At 51.4% G+C, this 20,538-nt stretch overlaps 1 long non-coding RNA gene across 1 annotated transcript in view; it reads right to left on the reverse strand.

Moving 5' to 3' along the window:
• Positions 1 to 20,252, reverse strand: part of LOC146867490 (uncharacterized) — an 88,144-nt gene extending 67,892 nt beyond the window's left edge. Inside the window, exon 1 of the long non-coding RNA XR_014966097.1 lies at positions 20,143 to 20,252. This is a non-coding gene — a long non-coding RNA (uncharacterized LOC146867490). The remainder of the gene's footprint in view (positions 1 to 20,142) is intronic.
• Between the last annotated feature and the right edge of the window lie 286 nt (positions 20,253 to 20,538).

The following is a 20,538-nucleotide window of genomic DNA, read 5'->3' on the forward strand; positions in this document are numbered from 1 at the left end:
GGGTGTTGCATGAAACAATTTCTCGACAAAATGTCTGTAATAGACAATGACACATCACCCATATTACAAATAAATTAAAGGGAAACGATATTTTAAACAATCTGTACACTTCACCTCTCTGTGTTCCAACATTCCGAGGCACACCATGACTCCAACATTCTATTGAGCACAGAGCACAGGCACTGGCTGAGCAGAAGGTGTAAAATACATTACATTACATATGCAGGACACTACACAATCTATTTTAGAATCATTAAAGGTCTTCAGGAAAAGACTCTGCAAAACAGATCTGACTCTATCAGGGGTCCCCCTGAAAGGTACTTTGCCAATGGTTTAAAACGTCTCTGTCACGAGAGTGTATCTCCTGGCACATGGCAACATTTATCGTGCCTTGTTCGTGATTTCAGTGAGCCAACTCGAAGCTTCAAAACCTAATGAGAACTGGGCCTAAAAAAGGGAACATGGCTTTTATTTATTCTAATATTCTAAGAAATTATTCACTTCAGACGTCCCAATGTTTCTGTTACCGAAATTCACTCCAATACATGCCAACAGAAATGTATGACACAGGACGACTCTGGGGTTTTCTCCCAAATGTAATAATATACTGGCGCTACCTGTAAATCGAGGATATATGTTATCAGTCCCCAAGTTTTTAAAAAAAAAATGTTTGAGTAAGGACACAAACTCAAGGAATAGGGTGTCTCTGCCATATTATGTTTCCCTACGTACTTTTCCATTGTTCAGAGCAAAAATCTGGCACGGGCCATATTTGCATCGACTGACAAGTTTGCAATGTCGTTTTTTCAATATTCTCACGTTGTAAATGCCGCTTTGCACTTGGAGAGACCCACAGCAGCACAAAACATGTGAACCCAAGCCCGGCCTCCTTAAGTTCCACCTCTACAAACCCCCTTCTCCTTGAGTTTGTCAGGTAGTTCTTTATGTCCCCCAAAGTTCTCTGAAGATTCGGCTGTTGAATATGATGAATTGCAGAAATCTCTCTAACTTCAGTCCCAAATTTCTCATTGAGGACCAGAACTTCTCAACTCCACTGCTGTTCTTTTGAATCTGCCGTATCAGAGATTTTCATCTATTAAAATATACTTTTAAAGAGAGTTGTACACATAGCTGTGTGAAGTCTCAGCAAAGAAACCAGCATTTGAATGGGCATGTACTATGGATTCCATTTTCACACTCAAGAGCAGGTGACGGATAGTGGTACTGTATTTCTGTATTTATATAGTGCTTACTTCCCCCATGTGGGTAGCTGCAGCACTTGCCTACATGGGTAGCACGATACACCGAGTAGGGTGTGTGGTTGAAAGGATTTTGTCTTTGTTTGATCCAATGTGGCAAATGTCTCCATGCAATACTTGATGACCACCAAGGTGCGGTTATCATGTTATGGGATGCAGCGCGTAGCAGTGTGGTGTGGGGTACACCATGCAGCATCAGTGGAAGATACTCTTGCACAGAATATGTACAGGACGTGTAGCAGCAGAACAATTTAAAATCATAAATAGAGCTGGTGTAGCAGAGGTGGCAGCAGTGCAAGTCTCTCTCCCAAAAACAGACAGGCACTCGTGCAGCTGAACCGGAAGAGCAGAGTGACCCACAAGATAAGCTTCTTTGGCATAAAGGGGAGCATCAGTCACAAGATTTACTCACACATAGTAGGTAAAGTAGAGGCAGATACAATGCTGGCATGGCTCACAATTATAGTAGGTCCTGCACAAGATGATCAAGGCTGGATTGGGAACACAAAGCATCCCCAAACGTTGTGACACTACTCTTGCAATAATACTGAGTGAGCAACAGGACTGAGCGGACCACCAAGGCGGGGATTTGAAGATCAAGGCAGGACACCTTCATGCCCTTGGCAGGAAAATATTTGAATAAATGGGCCAAAATTATGCACTTGAACATGCAGTTGCCTAGCTCTTAATCCAATTTATCCCCCTTTGGTGGGTGGGCATTTTTCAAGATTTAAGTGTAAACAGTGTTTACAAGCACAAAGCGTCAAATGTGGTTATCTGGTCACGCCGGGACTGGGAGAAAGTCACAAGGTCAGGCTGACAGTGATGGAGCGTAGGCCGGATACAGGGACCAAGCTAGGTTTTCTGAACAAAGGGCCAGATGTACGACCATTTCTTGCTGTCGCAAAAGGGAAATCACCCCGTTTGCGATTGCAAAAAAATGGTGGTGGTATGTACAAATGCTATTTTGCGAGTCACTGACTCGCAAAATAGCGTTTGCAAGTCGCTATTAGGAGGGGCATGCCAAGGGTATCCCTTCCTAATAGCCAGTCAAAATGGTATGTACCATTGCTTTGCAACCGGATTTGCGGTTGCAAAACACTTGCAGTTTACCACCTACTTCAAGTAGGTGGTAAACCACTCGTAAACTGGAAGGGGTCACCAGGGAACCCCTTCCCCTTTGTGAGTGTGTGCGAAAAAAGGCAGACAGGGGTCTCAGGGACCACTGCCTGAGACCACTGACAACCTTTAAAAAATGAAACTGAAAAGTTTAATTTTTCTTTTTTAAACACATTCCGCTTTCCTTTGAGGAAAACGGGCTGCATTTTTTTTTTTAAACTGCTTTATTTAAAAAACAGTCACAGACATGGTGGTCTGCTGACCCCAGTAGGCTACAATCCCTGTGAGTGCTAGCCATTCCCAACGGGGTCGCAAATTGTGCTTGCCTCATGAATATTGATGAGGCATGCAATTTGTGACCCCATTGGGAATCGCAAACAGTGTCCGAGACACTGTTGTACATTCACTTTAGCGAGTTGGAAATTGCAAGTCGCAAATCAGTGCAATTTGCGACTCGCTAAAGTGAATGGTCATACATCTGGCCCAAAGTACCTTAAATCCTGATTTCCGGAGCTTTGCGAAATCTCGTACCAAGGATAAGTTGCACATCAGTAGTTCGGAGGAAGCTGCAGGGCTGTGATGCAGCGTTGTGCATTGTCGCCGAAGATGCTGTCCATGAAGGACTTGTGATGCACAGTCCTGCGTCGAGGATGCATCGAGGCTGCTTCATCCAGCGGCAGTTCTGAAGAAACTGTGGGGCTGCAATGCAAAGTTCTGCATCATCATGAAGGATGACGTTGATGGGGGGCTTGCGATGTGAAGGCCTGCTCCAAGGAGACTGCGGGCTGTGATGCAAAGTCCAGTCGGAGTGTTGCGCTGCATTGATTTCGAAGCAGAGCTGCGAGGAGATGCATCGTGCTGTGTCAGTTTTTCCCACAGGACCACAGCTGGGATGGCAGAGCACATTCAGGTCCACTTCCAAGGGTCCAAGACTGCGATGACGCCACTTGGGTGCCAAGACTTACATCAGACAGACTGTTCAAGGTTGCTGAAGCCTTTTCTGTCCTGATCAGGAGGCAAGCCAACAAGCTCTTGCAGTCACTCTGGTGGTCCTGGATTCAAGAGGCAGATCCAGGCCTTCTTACTCTCGAAGCAGGACAGCAGGGCATCACAGTAGCAATCCTTCTTGCAGAGCATCACAGCAGTTCTTCTGATTCTTCCACAGGTCCAGAGGTGTACTGAAGAGTTGGGTTTGAAGGTCCACTATGTATAGCTGGTGTCCACTTTGAAGTAGAAGAAGTTTCTGGAGGTTTCCACCCTCAGAGGTGTTTGGAATTTCTTGCCTCCCTTCCCTGGAACCAGCTTGTCTGCTTTCACGAAAGATTAGTATCAAACCCTTTGTTTGAGAGCTCTTCCCATTCATCAAGTAAGAGATGGCTCATCCTGCCAACATTTATTCCCGCTTTGTGTCATTGTCAGGGAGCAACACACAAAGACCAACTGCCAGTTACACCTGGTCCTGTGATTCAGGATACAGGCTGCCCGCTCCAAATGGTTAGGACAAGAAAATGCCAACTTTCTAAAAATGCCATTTTCAAAATGTTGACTTAAAATCCAACGTTGTCATTTTTAAATTACAATTCTTTAGACACCAAACTCAACCTCCCTACCTGCTCCCAATTGAATGTTATCATTTATTAAATATAATAAGTTAACCCAATGTTATCCTATAGGAGAGGTAAGACTCACAGTAGTGAAAAACAAATTGAATGTTTTTTTACTACCAGGACATGTACAACTTAAAAGTATATGTCCAACTTCTCAAATATACTTCACCCTTCCCTATGGGATATTTAGGGCATACCCGCGGGGTGACTTATATGTATTAAAAAATGAAGAGTGGGGGGCGTGGCCAAGATGGCGGGGTGAGCGGACGCTTCCTCCCGTAGCTCCTCCGGCCCGGCCAAGCTTGAGCCCTTTTCTTACGCTTTTCTCCCCCTGCTGAGGCTCAGCGCGGGAGAGGAGAGTGGCGGAGCATCAGGGGTGCATATTGGTGCTGTTTTGGTTCGGATCGCCTCGGGGGAACCCCCCCAAAAAGTTCGATCGAGTTCAAGAGACGACGGCGAGCCCGAGGGGCGGAGCGCATTGGAGTGCTGTCCGGACACCTCGGTTGGGCCTGGTGCTGAAAGTTGCGATTTGGAGGGGATCTGGCCCGCCGCTTGACGGAGATCGAAGGAGCCTTGCGGGAGAGGACCCGACGGGGCGGAGGGCTTGAGACGGGCGCCCCGGCACTCGGACTTGTGACGGCGACACCTCGCACTGCGGGGGCCCCTAACCCCTAGCCGAGGTACAGGGGACTCCCTGACGGGGTTGGACCATCTGGGCCCTGTGCGTGACGGACTGGGGCCGGTGGTGGAACTTATTTGACTGTGGGGTGCTTCAGGGGCCCCGGTGGTGTCGTCGGGCCTGGTCATTTTGGCCTGCTCCGCCCTGCCGCCATTTTGTCCCCGAAGGAGCAGTGGTGGCAGCCTTCGCCGGAGTCCTGGCTGCTGGATGCAAGTGACCCCCGCTGCTGCTGGGCTGACTCTCGGAGGGATGTGCTGATGAGACCCCCCCACTGCGGCCCCCTTGGTTGTCTCGCACGGGCTCCCGCGGCTGACGGTGACCGGACTGGGCCGCCATTTTGTCACCTGTGACGCAGCGACTTCGCTCGTGGGGGATACCCACGTCGAGTGCTTGCCGGCGGCTGAGCACCCCTGGGGCGCCTGGATCTGTGCTCGACTGCGGAGCTAGCGATGTCTGGAAGAGGCGGCCCGAAGAAAGGGGACCGTACCCTGCCGGACATGCTTGGCAGGGCCCAGCAATTGCGGGACAGGACGCAGCCCTCACCGGGGTCCTCCCGGGCTCCGGCGGATGTGACTGGGGGGGAGCCACCCGTCACGAGGGCCTTTATGGAGGAACTGTTTAGCTCCCTCAGGGAGGACTTCCAGACACTGAAGCGGGAGGTGGCCAGTGAGGTCCGAGAAGTGCGCAGGGAGGTGGAGGGCCTTGGCGAACGTGTTGAAGCGGTAGAGACGGAGGGCCAACATCGAGCGGAGGAGATAGTCCACCTACAGCAGGACGTTCTCCGCCTCCGGGAGCAGTGTGTGGAGCTCCGGGCCCACTCTGAGGACCTTGAGAACAGATCTCGGAGGAACAACATCCGAGTGCGTGGTGTGCCGACTGCGGATGAGGGGTCCGATCTGAGGGGCTACCTGCAGGCCCTGTTCCGAGAGATCCTGGGGGAAGCTGCGGACTTTCCCATCAGCATTGATAGGGCGCATAGGGTCGGCCGGCAGCGCCAGTCATCGGCACCTCCACCGGACATTCTGGCCTTCCTGCCCGACTTTCCACTGAAGGAGCGCATCATGGCTGAGGCCCGCAGGAAACAGCCCCTGACTTTCCGGGATCGGCCGGTGGCGCTTTACCAGGACCTCTCCGCCATCACGCTGCAGAAACGCAGGTCCTTTAGGATTGCCACTGACTTTTTGCGCGAACACGAGACGCAGTACTCTTGGGGTCACCCCTTCCGCCTGATTTTTCGGTGGAATGGGGTGTTACACCAGCTACGCTCCTTGCCAGACATTTGTGGTGTCCTGGGGCTCACGGCGGCGGAGGAAGAAGGAGCTACGCCATCGTGGAGGTCCTCGGAGAGACGGAACCGGCGGAGGTCAACGAGGCGGCGCTCAGCGGCCAGCGTGGGGCGTCCGGACTCCCCTACCATCAGGGCGGACATGGCCGACGCTCTGAGGGCGGCGGCCGGGGACTCGACCGGCTCCTCTGGCGTGGCCTTGATGGCCTAACACACACTCCGGGGGGAGATGTCTTTAGCTTCTTTACATGCTTGGTACGGGGCGGGGGGGTGGGGGGGGAGCGGATGGAGGTGATTGGCTGGACGTCCACTTCGTTCTTTTCTACGGACTTGCCCGTCTTGGGGCTTGACTGAGACAATGGGGTGTTTGAGTTTGTGGGTGGCTAGTTGCCAGGGTTGTGTTTGGGGTGGGGGAGGGGGTTGTTTTGGGGTTGGGAAGGTCCCGTCCGATGTGGTCTATGCCCGCTTTGTTTTGGCTTGTCCTGCGCGGCGGCCCCGCGCGCCCCACCCGCTGATTCCCTGCCCATTGCATGGCGCTCCCGATCCCCGCGAGGAATGCCGGGCCTAAAGGTAGTGACCCTTAATGTTCAGGGTCTGAATAACCCGGTGAAGCGCAGAGCGATCATATCGTTGCTGGAGGGGACGCAGGCGGACATTTGCCTTTTGCAGGAGACACACTTATTGCCCCGAGATTGCCATAGGATGCGTTCTGCCAAGTTCCCTACCCAGTTCTTTTCCTCGGCAGCGAACAAGACGGCGGGGGTAGCCATTCTCCTAGCGAGCTCCTTTCGGGGGGAGGTTTTGCATAAGTGTGCTGAACAGAAGGGGAGGCTCCTTGCGTATCGCATGCGCCTGGGAGGCATAGCATTTACGGTCGGCTCCGTTTATAGCCCAAACGATCACCAAGAGCGCTTCCTAGACTCCGCGCTGGTGGATGTCACTGCTTCCCCCGACCGCCACATTATCTTGGGGGGGGACCTTAACATTGTCTTCGATTCTGTGATGGACAGATCGGCGCAGCGCTTCCCGCAGACGGGGGAACTGTCCCAGGCTGGGAGGGCCCGGATTGCGGAAATGGACTTGCATGACCTCTGGCGCTCCATGCACCCCACGGATAGGGACTACTCTTATTTCTCGCACGCACACCGAACCTACTCACGGCTGGACTACCTCCTGGTGAGTGGACCGATGCGTGCCGCTGCCACGACGGCGGACATCGGGGTCCTGACCCTGTCTGACCACTCCCCAGTCACCGGCGTTTTCCAGTGGCCGGCGGCCTCCCCCTCTCGGGGGGTGTGGCGCCTCCGGGATACCCTTCTACACAAGAAGTCGGTGGTGCAACGCATCGGGGAGGTCATACGGGACTATCTCACCCACAATAGTAACACTGACACCTCGCAGGCGACACAGTGGGCGGCATTGAAGGCAGTCCTCCGGGGGGAATTTATCTCTATCTCTGCAGCTGAAAATAAGGAGCGGCAACTGAAGAGGGATGAGCTGACAGCTCAGGTCCGGGAGCTTGAGCAGGTCCACCGCCGCACGGGGACGCCGAGGGTGTGGAGGCAGTTGAAGGCAGCGAGGAAGCTCCTGTCGGCTCTGGATCTTGACAGGGCGGAGTATGCCGCCCTACGCTTGAAACATGCCTACTACACTGGGGGGGACAGATGTGGCAAGCTCCTAGCACACCGGCTCCGGGTCGCGCAACAGCGTAGCATTGTGAAAGAATTGGTGGGCACGGACGGGGGGGTTGTCTCTGGGGACGCGGAGGTAGCGGAATCTTTCCGCGGCTTCTACGAGGCGCTGTATGCTGAGGAGCCCTCCTCGCCACAGGATGCCGACGGCTATTTGGAGTCGGTGACCCTCCCGGTACTGGATCCGGCTCAGGCGGACCACCTGGAGCGGGACATCCATGTTGAGGAAGTGATTTCCGCTATCGCGCGGCTGAAACATGGCAAGGCCCCGGGCCCGGACGGGTACACGTCGCTATTTTACAAGACTTTTTGCACGGTTGTGGCCCCTGTCCTTACTCGGCTATTTAACTCTTTCTCCGAACCGGGAGCCATCCCTCCGGATCTCCTGAGGGCGACGGTCGCGGTAATCCCGAAACCTGGGAAGGACCGGGCCCTCTGCGGCTCGTACCGACCCATCTCGCTTTTAAATGTCGACCTAAAGTTGTACACGGGGATTCTCGCGTCCAGGCTGAGTCCACACCTCCCCGGTCTGGTGGAGGCGGACCAGGCTGGTTTTGTGCCCGGCAGACAGACGGTTGACAACACCAAGCGGGTGACGCATGTTCTGGAGAAGGCCTCAAGGATCTCGGGGGAGCGGATGTTGCTGTCCGTCGATGCGGAGAAGGCCTTCGACAGAGTCCACTGGCCGTATCTCGAGCTGGTCCTCAAGAAATTGGGAATCGGCGATAAGTTCCGCACCATGGTATTTAACTGCTATAAGCATCCTTCAGCGTCGGTGCGGGTCAATGGGTGTAGCTCCGGTGGCTTTGCCATCGAGCGCGGCACGCGGCAGCGGCTGCCCTCTTTCGCCGCTCTTGTTTGCCCTCTACATGGAGCCGTTTGCTCAGAGGATTCGTAATAATCCGGATGCTGTCGGGGTCCGGATGGGCCAGTACGTCCACACCGTCAGTCTCTACGCGGATGATGTCCTGTTGACCTTGGACGACCCTAGGAGGTCGCTGCCTGCTTGCCTCCGGGAGCTGGACGCCTTTGCGGGGGTGGCCGGCTTCAAAATGAATATGAGCAAGTCGATGGCGTTAGACGTGTCCCTGGCTGCGGATACCAGGAGGGATCTTCAGCGGCTCTTCCCCATGCAGTGGTCCTCGTCCACGGTGCCGTACCTGGGGATCCTACTGGCGCCTACATTACCGGAGATGGTTACGGCCAATTATGCCTCCCTCAGCAGGAAGATCAAGGATGAGCTTGGCCGCTGGAACAAAGGCCTGCTGTCCTGGCTGGGGCGAATCGCGGCGGTCAAGATGACGGTGTTGCCCCAGATACTATATCTTTTCCGGGCCCTCCCGCTCCAGCCCCCGGTGGGCTGGATACGACAAATGCAGGCTGACATCTCCCGCTTTGTCTGGCAGGGCCGCAGGCCACGCATGAAGAGGGTCCTCTCCACGCTTGCTCCGGAGGCGGGGGGTCTCGGTATTCCAGACCTCCGTAAGTACTTTCAGGCGGCACAGCTACGCTATCTGGTGGAGTGGAGCAGGTGGGATTCCGACAAACATTGGCTCTTCCAAGACCAGGCAGTGGCGGGCCGCACCTTACAAAAGGTTCCATTCCTGCGCCGCGCGCATCGCCCCCCTAATCTTTACGCTTCCTTTGTTACGCGGGTCCCCCTGCGTGTGTGGGACGCGGTCTGTGAGGCCCGGGGCCTTGCCACCTTCCCTTCGCCGCTCACGCCCATTGTGGGCAACCCGGACTTCTCCCCAGGGATGGAGCCGGGGGTTTTCTCCCACTGGGTGCAGGCGGGCTGCAGGGCACTCTTCCAGATCTATGGCCCGGAAGGAGTGGTTCCTTTTCAGCAACTCCGCCAGGAGTTCGGCCTGACGGAGCTGGACAGATTGCGCTACATGCAGGTTCGGCATTGGGCCCTCCAGCCCCAGGTGCGGGCCACCGCCGCCCGTCCAATTACACCGTATGAGAGGTGGTTGGCTACTCGGACCTCCGACGCTAAGCTAATTACCGATCTGTACAAATACCTACAACCCCCGCCGTTTCACTATTACAACCCGGGGAGGGAGCGCTGGCACAGGGAATTGGGCAGGACACTCAGCCACAAGGAATGGGACAAAATTGCGTATCGGGCGCGGCACTCTGCATATCACACGGGCCTTACGGAGACCTTTACTAAGGTGTCCACATACTGGTACTACACCCCGGAGAGACTGTATGAAATGCATAAGCACACTGACAGGGGGTGCTGGCGGAGCTGCGGGCAGGAAGGTACCCTTTCACACATTCTTTGGGATTGCCCAGTGCTGACCGCCTACTGGAAGGAAGTTCTGGACGAGGTGGATAAGCACTTTGGGATAGAGCTGCCGCGACTCCCGGCGTATGTCCTGTTGGGCCTCCCCAATGACCTAATGTACCCACTGAAGTCCCGTAGGGGTAGGCAGATCGCAATTGCGCTGGGGTCTGCGGTTCAGAACATTCTAATCCACTGGCGCACAGCCACCGTCCCCTCCATCACCGGTTGGTTGCATAGGCTTTGGCATGTGCTGGGGATGGAGAAGCTGTCGCTTACGGTTGCGGGGGAGATAGACCAATTTGAAGAGCTGTGGCAACCCTTTCTAGCGCTGCTGTCCACTGAATTCCGGGAGCTCACCTGCCCGAGGTATCTTAGGCTTCTCAGGCTGACGCCGCCGGTGACCCCGGCGGACTAGTTTACATGTGAGGCGGGGACCTCCCATGGAGGGGGGGGGGGGTGCGGGGCTTCCTGGTGAGGATTACTCTGGTGCGGGACCATAGGACGGGGGGGGGGGGGTGGGGTTTTTTTTCGTTACTGGGAGGATGGGGGATGGGGGGGGGGATTGTGTTCTGTTGAGTTGCTGATGGCTTTCATTGCTTAGATTTGGGGTGTCGGATGCGCGGGCGGGGTTCCATAGCTTGTATTTCTAGCCTTCATTTACTGTGTTTTTCCCCCTGACTTACTGCGCTACTTATTGCCAACCCTCTGGAGTTGCACCCTTTTTCTTTGACTGTATTCCATGTATCCTGACCTCCTATCCCCCTCCCCCATGGTTTGTTTTTGTTTCAATAAAAACGTTTTAAACATAAAAAATGAAGAGTTAGGCCTGGCAAAAGGTTTATTTTGCCAGGTCGAAATAGCAGTTTAAAACTGCACACATAGGCTGCAATGGCAGGCCTAAGAGATTTTCAAAAGGGCTCCTTAAGTGGGTGGCACAAACAGTGCTGCAGACCCACTAGCAGCATTTAATGTTCATGTCCTGGGAACAAGCAGTACCAGTTTACTAGGGATTTACAAGCAAATTGAATGAGCCAATTGGGTATAAGCCAATTACCATGTTTAAAGGCAAGAACACTAGCACTTTAGCACTGGTTAGCAGAGATGACGTACGCAGAGTCCAAAAAGCCAACAAAAATGGGTTTAGAAAACAGGGGGGTGAAGGCAAAAAGTATGCAGAAAGGGCCAAGTCCAACAATAACTTTGGGGCCATTCTCAAAAAAACTTTACAAAAAACTTTAAACCGATTTGGGTTTTGTATGACAAGTTTTATGCAGCTCCGTCAAGCTGAGGGAAGTAATAGGGGTAGCTTACCTTGATCCCCTGACTTATATGGGCTTTGGTCTAAAGGCACCTCCATGTCATAAAATAAACATTTCAAAACACATGTTAGTGCATGCTTTCGACCCTGAAAGGGGGTTTGCGAAACTTGGGGTGGCTCCATTGTGTGCAAACTGTTAGTCAGGGTCCATGAACCCCTGGTGAAGGATCAGCAAGGGCCCAAGAAACGTGCTGGGGTTTTATGAGCCAGGGTTCATGAACCGTGGAGCAGGTACCTGCTATTGGCTCTGTTAGCCTCACATGTGGTTCAATAAAGGTAAACAAGTATGCAAGAGCTTGCAAACCCTGCAACACGATGTCTGAGCCTTAACCCCTTCAGCGCTGCGCGGATTTCCGCGCAGTGCTGAAGGTTCTGAGCGCGGGCGGGGCCATGACGGAACGGTTCCGTCATAAGCACAGCCCAACCGACGTGCATGACGGAACCGTTCCGTCATAAGCGTCGAAGGGGTTAAAAAAAAGGAAAACAATAAGAATAATGATACCAAATAACGGGGTCATCCCCTGCTTGGCTGCCTAAAGGCCCTGTGTGGGGAGGGATGGCTGCCTGCCGTGGTTTCGCCTCAAAGTGAGGCCAGGCTGCCCATTGGGGGGGAACAACCTTTACAACGCAACTTTTACAACGCACTACCATTACAACGCATTTTTTACAACGCATAATCCATTACAACGCATGATATTACAACGCATGACACTACAACGCATTTTTAAAAACTACCATTACAACGCATTCCATTACAACGCATACTACCATTACAACGCATACCATTACAACGCATAATATTACACTATACTATCCAACACTTACCCTACTGATGCACCCCCTGGAGTTAGAATAGTAATTTTTACCCCTATACTATCCAACACTTACCCTACTGATGCACCCCCTGGAGTTAGAATAGTAATTTTTACCCCTATACTATCCAACACTTTCCCTACTGATGCACCCCCTGGAGTTAGAATAGTAATTTTTACCCCTATACTATCCAACACTTACCCTACTGATGCACCCCCTGGAGTTAGAATAGTAATTTTTACCCCTATACTATCCAACACTTACCCTACTGATGCACCCCCTGGAGTTAGAATAGTAATTTTTACCCCTATACTATCCAACACTTACCCTACTGATGCACCCCCTGGAGTTAGAATAGTAATTTTTACCCCTATACTATCCAACACTTACCCTACTGATGCACCCCCTGGAGTTAGAATAGTAATTTTTACCCCTATACTATCCAACACTTACCCTACTGATGCACCCCCTGGAGTTAGAATAGTAATTTTTACCCCTATACTATCCAACACTTACCCTACTGATGCATCCCCTGGAGTTAGAATAGTAATTTTTACCCCTATACTATCCAACACTTTCCCTACTGATGCACCCCCTGGAGTTAGAATAGTAATTTTTACCCCTATACTATCCAACACTTACCCTACTGATGCACCCCCTGGAGTTAGAATAGTAATTTTTACCCCTATACTATCCAACACTTTCCCTACTGTTGCACCCCCTGGAGTTAGAATAGTAATTTTTACCCCTACACTATCCAACACTTACCCTACTGTTGCACCCCCTGGAGTTAGAATAGTAATTTTTACCCCTACACTATCCAACACTTACCCTACTGTTGCACCCCCTGGAGTTAGAATAGTAATTTTTACCCCTACACTATCCAACACTTACCCTACTGTTGCACCCCCTGGAGTTAGAATAGTAATTTTTACCCCTACACTATCCAACACTTACCCTACTGTTGCACCCCCTGGAGTTAGAATAGTAATTTTTACCCCTATACTATCTAATACTTACCTTAAATGTAATGTAATATTATGCGTTGTAATGGTATGCGTTGTAAAGGTAGTATGCGTTGTAATGGTAGTGCGTTGTAAAGGTATTTTTTTAAAATGCGTTGTAGTGTCATGCGTTGTAATGTCATGCGTTGTAATGGATTATGCGTTGTAAAAAATGCGTTGTAAGTGCATGCGTTGTAATAGTGTGCGTTGTAACGTCATACATCCCCCATTGGGGGTTGTCTACAATATTTTGGTAGTATGATTTTTGAAACTTGTTATTTTGACATGCAACCACATACAGAGACTTCCTGTGGGAGATGCCTGCATCATGGAATTTGTTCCAGACACAGACACTAGAGTGAGCGGGGATACATATGCACGAGGACTTGAACCATAACCCTAGAAATGTTAGAACACATGGGTTTGTGAGATTATTACTGTGTGTAAACGTGTAAGTTAAAAGTGGCTGCACACAGGTGTTTGTGAAGTCAAACATGTACCAGAGCTTGAGCCTGTCCTGCGGAAGTGATTTCAAACACAGGCTGAGCCTCACACTCTTGGCTCTTTGACAGAAAGGATGTTGAAATACAACATAACAAAGAACAAGTATTGCACCCTGATTGAATACACACACATCATTTTGGGATGCAGTACATGCACCAGCAGTTAGGTAGGCAGTTGGGTTTATGCCCAGGAGCTGGTGGCACATAGAGCCTTGAGTGGGGAATTCACTTACCCACGTGCTGGACTGAGCCTTCACCCCTAGTGTGACTGCAGTGGCCAGTAAGGAATCAAAGGGACAGGATTACTGTAATTTTAAGAATGACTTGGCCTTATCACAAATACATATCAATGGCAAATTGCATGAAAGTTGAACATAAGGTTATCCCTGGTCTCTTGCACTTGGCACTACATTCGAGTAAGGAACATAACATCACAACACTTCCTGGGAGAATCTAATTACCTACGAATCTTAGAAAGACAACTAGTCCTTTTTCTGACACCATAATACACTGTTTATCTTCCACAATAATTTCAAGCAACCTCTGGCATATGGAAAGGTTTGGACATCAAGTGCCCTATTACGCAAAGGGTGCACTTTCCCTTTTTGCACCACAGTGCATCTTCAAACAGGTGCGATGTGTGCAAACAGGGAAAGTGTACCCTATTAGGTTGAATGCGCTGCCCTCCGGGCGGCTGCAAACTCACACTGCCCTGGGGGCAGTGCAATCACGTGAAATACGGAGTGGCTGCTTCAAAGCTGCTCCATGTTTCAATGTGCAGGCGGCAACCCGCCTGCACTTTAAAGAGGGGGGACAGAAATCCCCTTGTAGTCGAGTGCAGCGAGTGACTGCACCCACCTGCAAGGGGCTGTCTTAGGGGTCCACAGGACCCCCTTGACCCCCTCCAGAGGGCTGCTATCAGGGGCGCACTGACAGTGCACCACCTTTTTGTGGTGCACTATCGGTGCGCCTCCTGACAGCTTCTTTACTTCTGCGCCTATAAAATGGCACAGGCGCAGAGGTAAAAAGATCCATCCCTTTGCAGGGAGCCACACCCCCTTGCAAATGAGGGAGCACCCTCTTGAGATAGCACTGGTGCACCATGTGGGCCAGCGCTATCTATATTACATAAGGGGCCATACAAGTGTCTGCAGCTCCTTCTGTAATACCAAAGTGCCTCAGGGGTGCACAAAGAAGGTACAAATGCCCGTGGCGCCCCAGGAGCACTTCTGTAATAAGGGCCCAAAATGGATTTGAATTTGTCCAATTTATATTTTTGGTCTAATTGACATCTTGTAGTAATTCACTGAGAATGCAGAGCATGTTTGTTTGCAGAGGATGAACAACATAATTCTGTCACTACCAAGCATCAAATGACACCATCAATTACAGGCTATACGGGCACCCAATCAGTATTTAGATTGGCTCATTAACTATATGCATATATTTACGTTCCTCTCAGATGGCCGGTACCCTGGTAAGATGGCTTTTTTCTTTTTTAGCTGTCTGTCCCTCTTCCACTTTTACTTTACAGCTGACACCCTCCTTTCCTTTCAGCCTGGAGCAACTCAAGGTCGGCTTTAACTGTTCAGGAGTGGGAACTATCTTGATCAAATTTTTAAAAAATCATTATAATATCGTTCCCAGTAGACCATGCCCACTTCAACCTCTGGTCTGGACACATTCGATATTGACAAAATGTGTCCTGAAATGGAGTTCCAACTATCATCATGGGTATCAAGATATGATATTAATGGTCTCCATGCCTTCAGCCAGAACCCTTATTTCCAGGAAATTAAAGGGAAAACTGCAAAAAATAGTTAACAAAATGTACCACAGATAAAGCAGCAGAAAGTGGGAGCTGTGGGGGCTAACATGCCACTTTCAGTCGAATTTAACTTATGAGCAGTGCAAGTGATTAAAATAGGCAGAGAAACTGCATCCCAGCTACCCGCACTAAATAAAGCTAAATAAATGGTAGGGTGCACCAGAAACACAAACATCGATCGACCTTTAGGGAATATATACTTAGTTGAATTGGCAGAATCGTGTCTTTGGTAGGAATATATCCCCGCCTTGTAAAAATGTAAGCCCTCTACCGAAGTATGACACAGAATTTGTTATTGATTAAGAATAAGATGAAAGAGGCGAGAACAAGCAGGCAGGAGTCAATTAGGCACAAATACCTAGCAGCTAAAAGACAAGGTCAACATACAAAACAATCCTGCCATGCAAGTTAAATCAATTCCAGATTGTAACAACACGTACAAATATAAGGAGAAAAAGAAATTGTGCGCATATTTTGTCGATGGAGGGAATAGAGGAAAACCAAATAAAACTGTTCATTTTTAAACTATCGGATGAACAGACGCACCGAAGCAGACAGAAGTTCCGTCCTATTGAAATCATGCCCAGAGAATGGCCGCCTGCCAAGAGTTAATCGGCAGAGAATCCTGCTCTCAGAGTCCATAAACGCACCCTGCACCTGGACAGGGGAATAAACAGATATGGGAAAGCCGCAAGATATGGCTGCCTTTATCGCGGCCCCTGCCCTTGGACAACAGGAGGGAATTTGCTGAAGCTAGAAGAGTTCCACAGTAGCGAGACATCAGACACCTGCGGAGCTCTGCGCCTACCTCATTAAGGGCGTGCATGAAAACAGACTGGTCCATGTGCCAGAATCGAGGGGGATGAGGTGCTTGTGGAACACGTGAAGACAGTCTACCGAGAAGGGAAAACAAGCATTTGCAATGCAATAGGTCTCGCATTAGTAAAAGTTTGAATTTTTGGCGTAGCAAAAATAATGCAACATTACTAGCTCGAATTTTGTTAATGTAGACCTATGGAGTGTAGTGTGGTATAGTGAAGTGGTGTAGTATAGAGTAGAGGAAATTATTATAGAGCGTAGTGGAGTGGAGTAGTAGCGTGGAGTGGTGTTGAGTTGTGTAAAGTGGAGGAAAGTTTATAGAGTGGGATTTTGTGTGCTTGTATTATGATAATATATAGTAATATTATGTAGGAATGAACATATGAGAAATATAGGTTGGTGGTACTACATTTGCTGTACCAATTTATGTATAATGTGTTTTGTTGTGCAAGGTGACTTTACTTGTAACTGCTTGTTTAGTTGCCTGTTTAGGCTTTAAGCAGTGCATATAAAATAAGTTTTAGCTATTGGCATTGTAAATGACAATGACTTCTATTTATGCTTTTGTTTTTTAAAATGTAAATAAAAGGCCTTGTCATTTACAATGCCAATAGCTTAAACCATGGGTACTCACATACTTTCTCTCGGGGCCAAATTTACAGTATGGTTTGTGGCCGAGCGCCGCACCGGTGGGGGCGGGGTCAGAGGGTGAGGGGCGTGGCTAAATCAAAAAAAGATTGTGACCATGAGGTTGAACACAGGTCCCTGCAGCAGACGCCCTCGTCCACTGACCACACCTCTTACCCCTCTCCCTCCCCTCTCCCTCCCCTCTCCCTTCCTCTCCCCCTCCCTCCCGTTCTCCCTCCATCTCTCCCCCTCCCTCCCTCTCCCTCTCTCCCCCTCCCTCCATCCCCCTCCCTCTCTCTCTCCCCCTGTCTCTCTCCCCCTGTCTCTCTCTCCCTGTCTCTCTCTCCCTGTCTCTCTCTCCCTGTCTCTCTCCCTGTCTCCCTCCCTCCGTTGCCCTCCCTCTGTCGCCCTCCTCCCTCCGTCTCCCTCCTCCCTCCGTCTCCCTCCTCCCTCTGTCTCCCCCTCTGTCTCTCTCTCTCCCTCCCTCTGTCTCCCTCCCTCTCTCTCTGTCTCCCTCCCTCTGTCTCCCTCCCACTCTCCGTCTCTCTCCCTCTGTCTCTCTCCCTCTCCCTCTGTCTCTCTCCCTCTGGCTCCCTCCCTGTCTCCCTCCCTCTCCCTCTGTCTCCCTCCCTCCCTCCCTCCATCTCCCTCCCTGTCTCCCTTCCTCTCTCTCTGTCTCTCTCCCTCCATCTCCCTCCCTCTCCCTCCCTCTCCCTCCCTCTCCCTCCCTCTCCCTCTGTCTCTCTCCCTCCGTCTCCCTCCCTCTCCTTCCGTTTCCCTCCCTCTCCCTCCGTCTCCCTCTGTCTCCCTCCATCTCCCTCCCTCCCTCTGTCTCCCTCCCTCTGTCTCTCTCTGTCTCTCTCCCTCCCTCTGTCTCCCTCCCTCTCCCTCTGTCTCTCTCCCTCAGTCTCTCTCCCTCAGTCTCTCTCCCTCTGTCTCCCTCCCTGTCTCCCTCTCCCTCCCTCTGTCTCCCTCCCTCCCTCGCTCGCTCTGTCACCCTCCGTCTCTCTCCCTGTCTCCCTCCCTCTCCCTCTGTCTCTCTCCCCCATCTCCCTCCCTCTCCCTCCGTCTCCCTCTGTCTCCCTCCATCTCTCTCTGTCTCCCTCCCTCCCTCTGTCTCCCTCTGTCTCCCTCCCTCCCTCTCCCTCCCTCCCTCTCCCTCCCTCCGTCTCTCTCCCTGTCTCTCTCCCTGTCTCTCTCCCTCCCTCTGTCTCCCTTCCTCTGACTCTCACCCTCTGTCTCTCTCCCTCTGTCTCCCTCTCCCTCCCTCCCTCTGTCACCCTCCGTCTCCCTCCCTCTATCTCCCTCTCTGCCTCCCTCTCTCTCTCCGTCTCCCTCCCTCTCTGCCTCCCTCTCTCCGTCTCCCTCCCTCTCCCTCCCTCTCCCTCTGTCTCTCTCCCTCCGTCTCCCTCCCTCTCCTTCCATCTCCCTCCCTCTCCCTCCGTCTCCCTCTTTCTCCCTCCATCTCCCTCCCTCCGTCTCCCTACCTTTGTCTCCCTCCCTCTGTCTCCCTCCCTCCGTCTCTCTCTCTGTCTCCCTCCCTCTATCTCTCCCTGTCTCTCTCCCTCCCTCTGTCTCCCTCCCTCTCCCTCTGTCTCTCTCCCTCGGTCTCTCTCCCTCTGTCTCTCTCCCTCTGTCTCCCTCCCTGTCTCCCTCTCCCTCCCTCTGTCTCCCTCCCTCCCTCCCTCGCTCTGTCACCCTCCTTCTCTCTCCGTCTCCCTCCCTGTCTCTCTGTCTCTCTCCCTCCGTCTCCCTCCCTCTCCCTCATCTCCCTCTGTCTCCCTCTGTCTCTCTCCGTCTCCCTCCCTTCCTCTGTCTCCCTCTGTCTCCCTCCCTCCCTCTCCCTCCCTCTCCCTCCCTCCGTCTCTCTCCCTGTCTCTCTCCCTGTCTCTCTCCCTGTCTCTCTCCCTCCCTTTGTCTCCCTTCCTCTGTCTCTCTCCATGTCTCTCTCCCTCCCTCTGTCTCCCTTCCTCTGTCTCTCGCCCTCTGTCTCTCTCCCTCTGTCTCCCTCTCCCTCCCTCCCTCTGTCACCCTCCGTCTCCCTCCCTCTATCTCCCTCTCTGCCTCCCTCTCTCTCTCTGTCTCCCTTCCTCTCCCTCCCTCTGCCTCCCTCCTCTCCCTCTGTCTCCCTCCCTCTGTCTCCCCCAGACTGCGCCTCTCTGTCTCCCTGACTCTGTCACCCTCTGTCAACCTCTGTCTCCCTCCCTCTCCCTCTGTCTCCCTCTTCCTCCCTCCGTCACCCTCATCTCACCCCGTGTGTGTGTGTCAGCCCTCAGCCCGGGCTGAGACAGCTTCCCAGCACCACACACAGCCGCACCCGAATACTTCACAGGTCTTTAAAAGACCATTTTTCATGTTAATAGAGCTTTGGTTTTTTTCACCTCTTAGGCCCCTGCATCTCCTCTTTGACAATCACTGGAATCCCCCGGCCCCCTCAGAGCAGAGTCTCAGAGTCCGGGCTGCTGCACCCGGCAGTGTTTGCTAACAATATATATATATATTTTTTTTAAACACAGGTAGGATGTCTGCAAGGTCCGCGGGCCGCCAAGGAAGGCTTGCCGGGCCGCTGGTGGCCCGCGGGCCGCACTATGAGTAACCGTGGCTTAAACTCACGTAAATGCGAGACCTATTGCACTGCAAATGCTTGTTTCCTAATGCATTCATATTTCAGATGCTTTTGTCTGTGCTTGCTCCCCAGTACACGAACAATCATTGGCAAACCCAATAGCACTTCAATTCGATTAGCTTCCCCAATGCTTGTTTTCTACAAATCTGTTTAGCTTATGATTTAGTGCTCTGACGTAGCAGAACACTGATACAAGGCGCACCAAAAAAACTTCAAAACATATAAATAATGAACATTTACCAAGGTGCCCTGCTCATTTGTGTCATCATCAGCCACTTTAGAGTTTTACCCAACGCTTTCCCCATTAGGATTTATTTAAAGTATACTTGCAATGCAAAAAGCGGAACTGCAAGTCCCGGAATGCAACACGTTGTTGCTTATCCGGCCAGGAGAGGCACAAGAGGGCACACAACAACACGGAACCGCTATTGTGCATGCACGTTTGAGAGGATTTCTTTCTTCATTTAGGGAGGTTGCTGAATGTTTTAAAACATTTGTTTGGTCAAATGTTACTCGAAATGTATGCAACTTCTTAAAGTCGATTCACAGAATAATTAAATAAGGCGATAAAAGGTGCCCACAAACAGAAGGTTTAGCCATTCCTGGCTAGAAGTAAATGTGCAGGAATTTAAGAGAACATTAATTCAAGAGAGTAAAACAATATTGCTTACATGTTGGCTCAGATCAGACCTCATCACGGCCTCCGGGGTTATTCTGAGCATCTGTGCGAGGCTGGAGGGTGAGACGTGAGCGAGACAGAGAGGGGGAGAGCGAGGCGGTGTGAACGGGAGAATGAGAATTAAAGTTGAAGTTAATGGGGAGTTTTATGCGGCAAAGAGAAATAGGAAGAGATGATGACTGCCAGAAAGAAGACTCAAGGGGAGAAACATGAGATGACAGAAGTGGGGGAGCACGATAAAACGTCCCACTATATTTCTGAACATCTACAACCTAAAAACTTTGAACGGTGCATAAGTCAGCACTCTTGCGGGCCACCGATACATCGGAAGCCAGATGCTGCCCTTGCACTGGCCTGTACGTACAGATTCCGATGCAAAATTACGGCG

This window comes from Triturus cristatus, chromosome 1_2 (genome assembly GCF_964204655.1).
Source record: "Triturus cristatus chromosome 1_2, aTriCri1.1, whole genome shotgun sequence".
NCBI classification, from domain to species: Eukaryota; Metazoa; Chordata; class Amphibia; order Caudata; family Salamandridae; genus Triturus; species Triturus cristatus.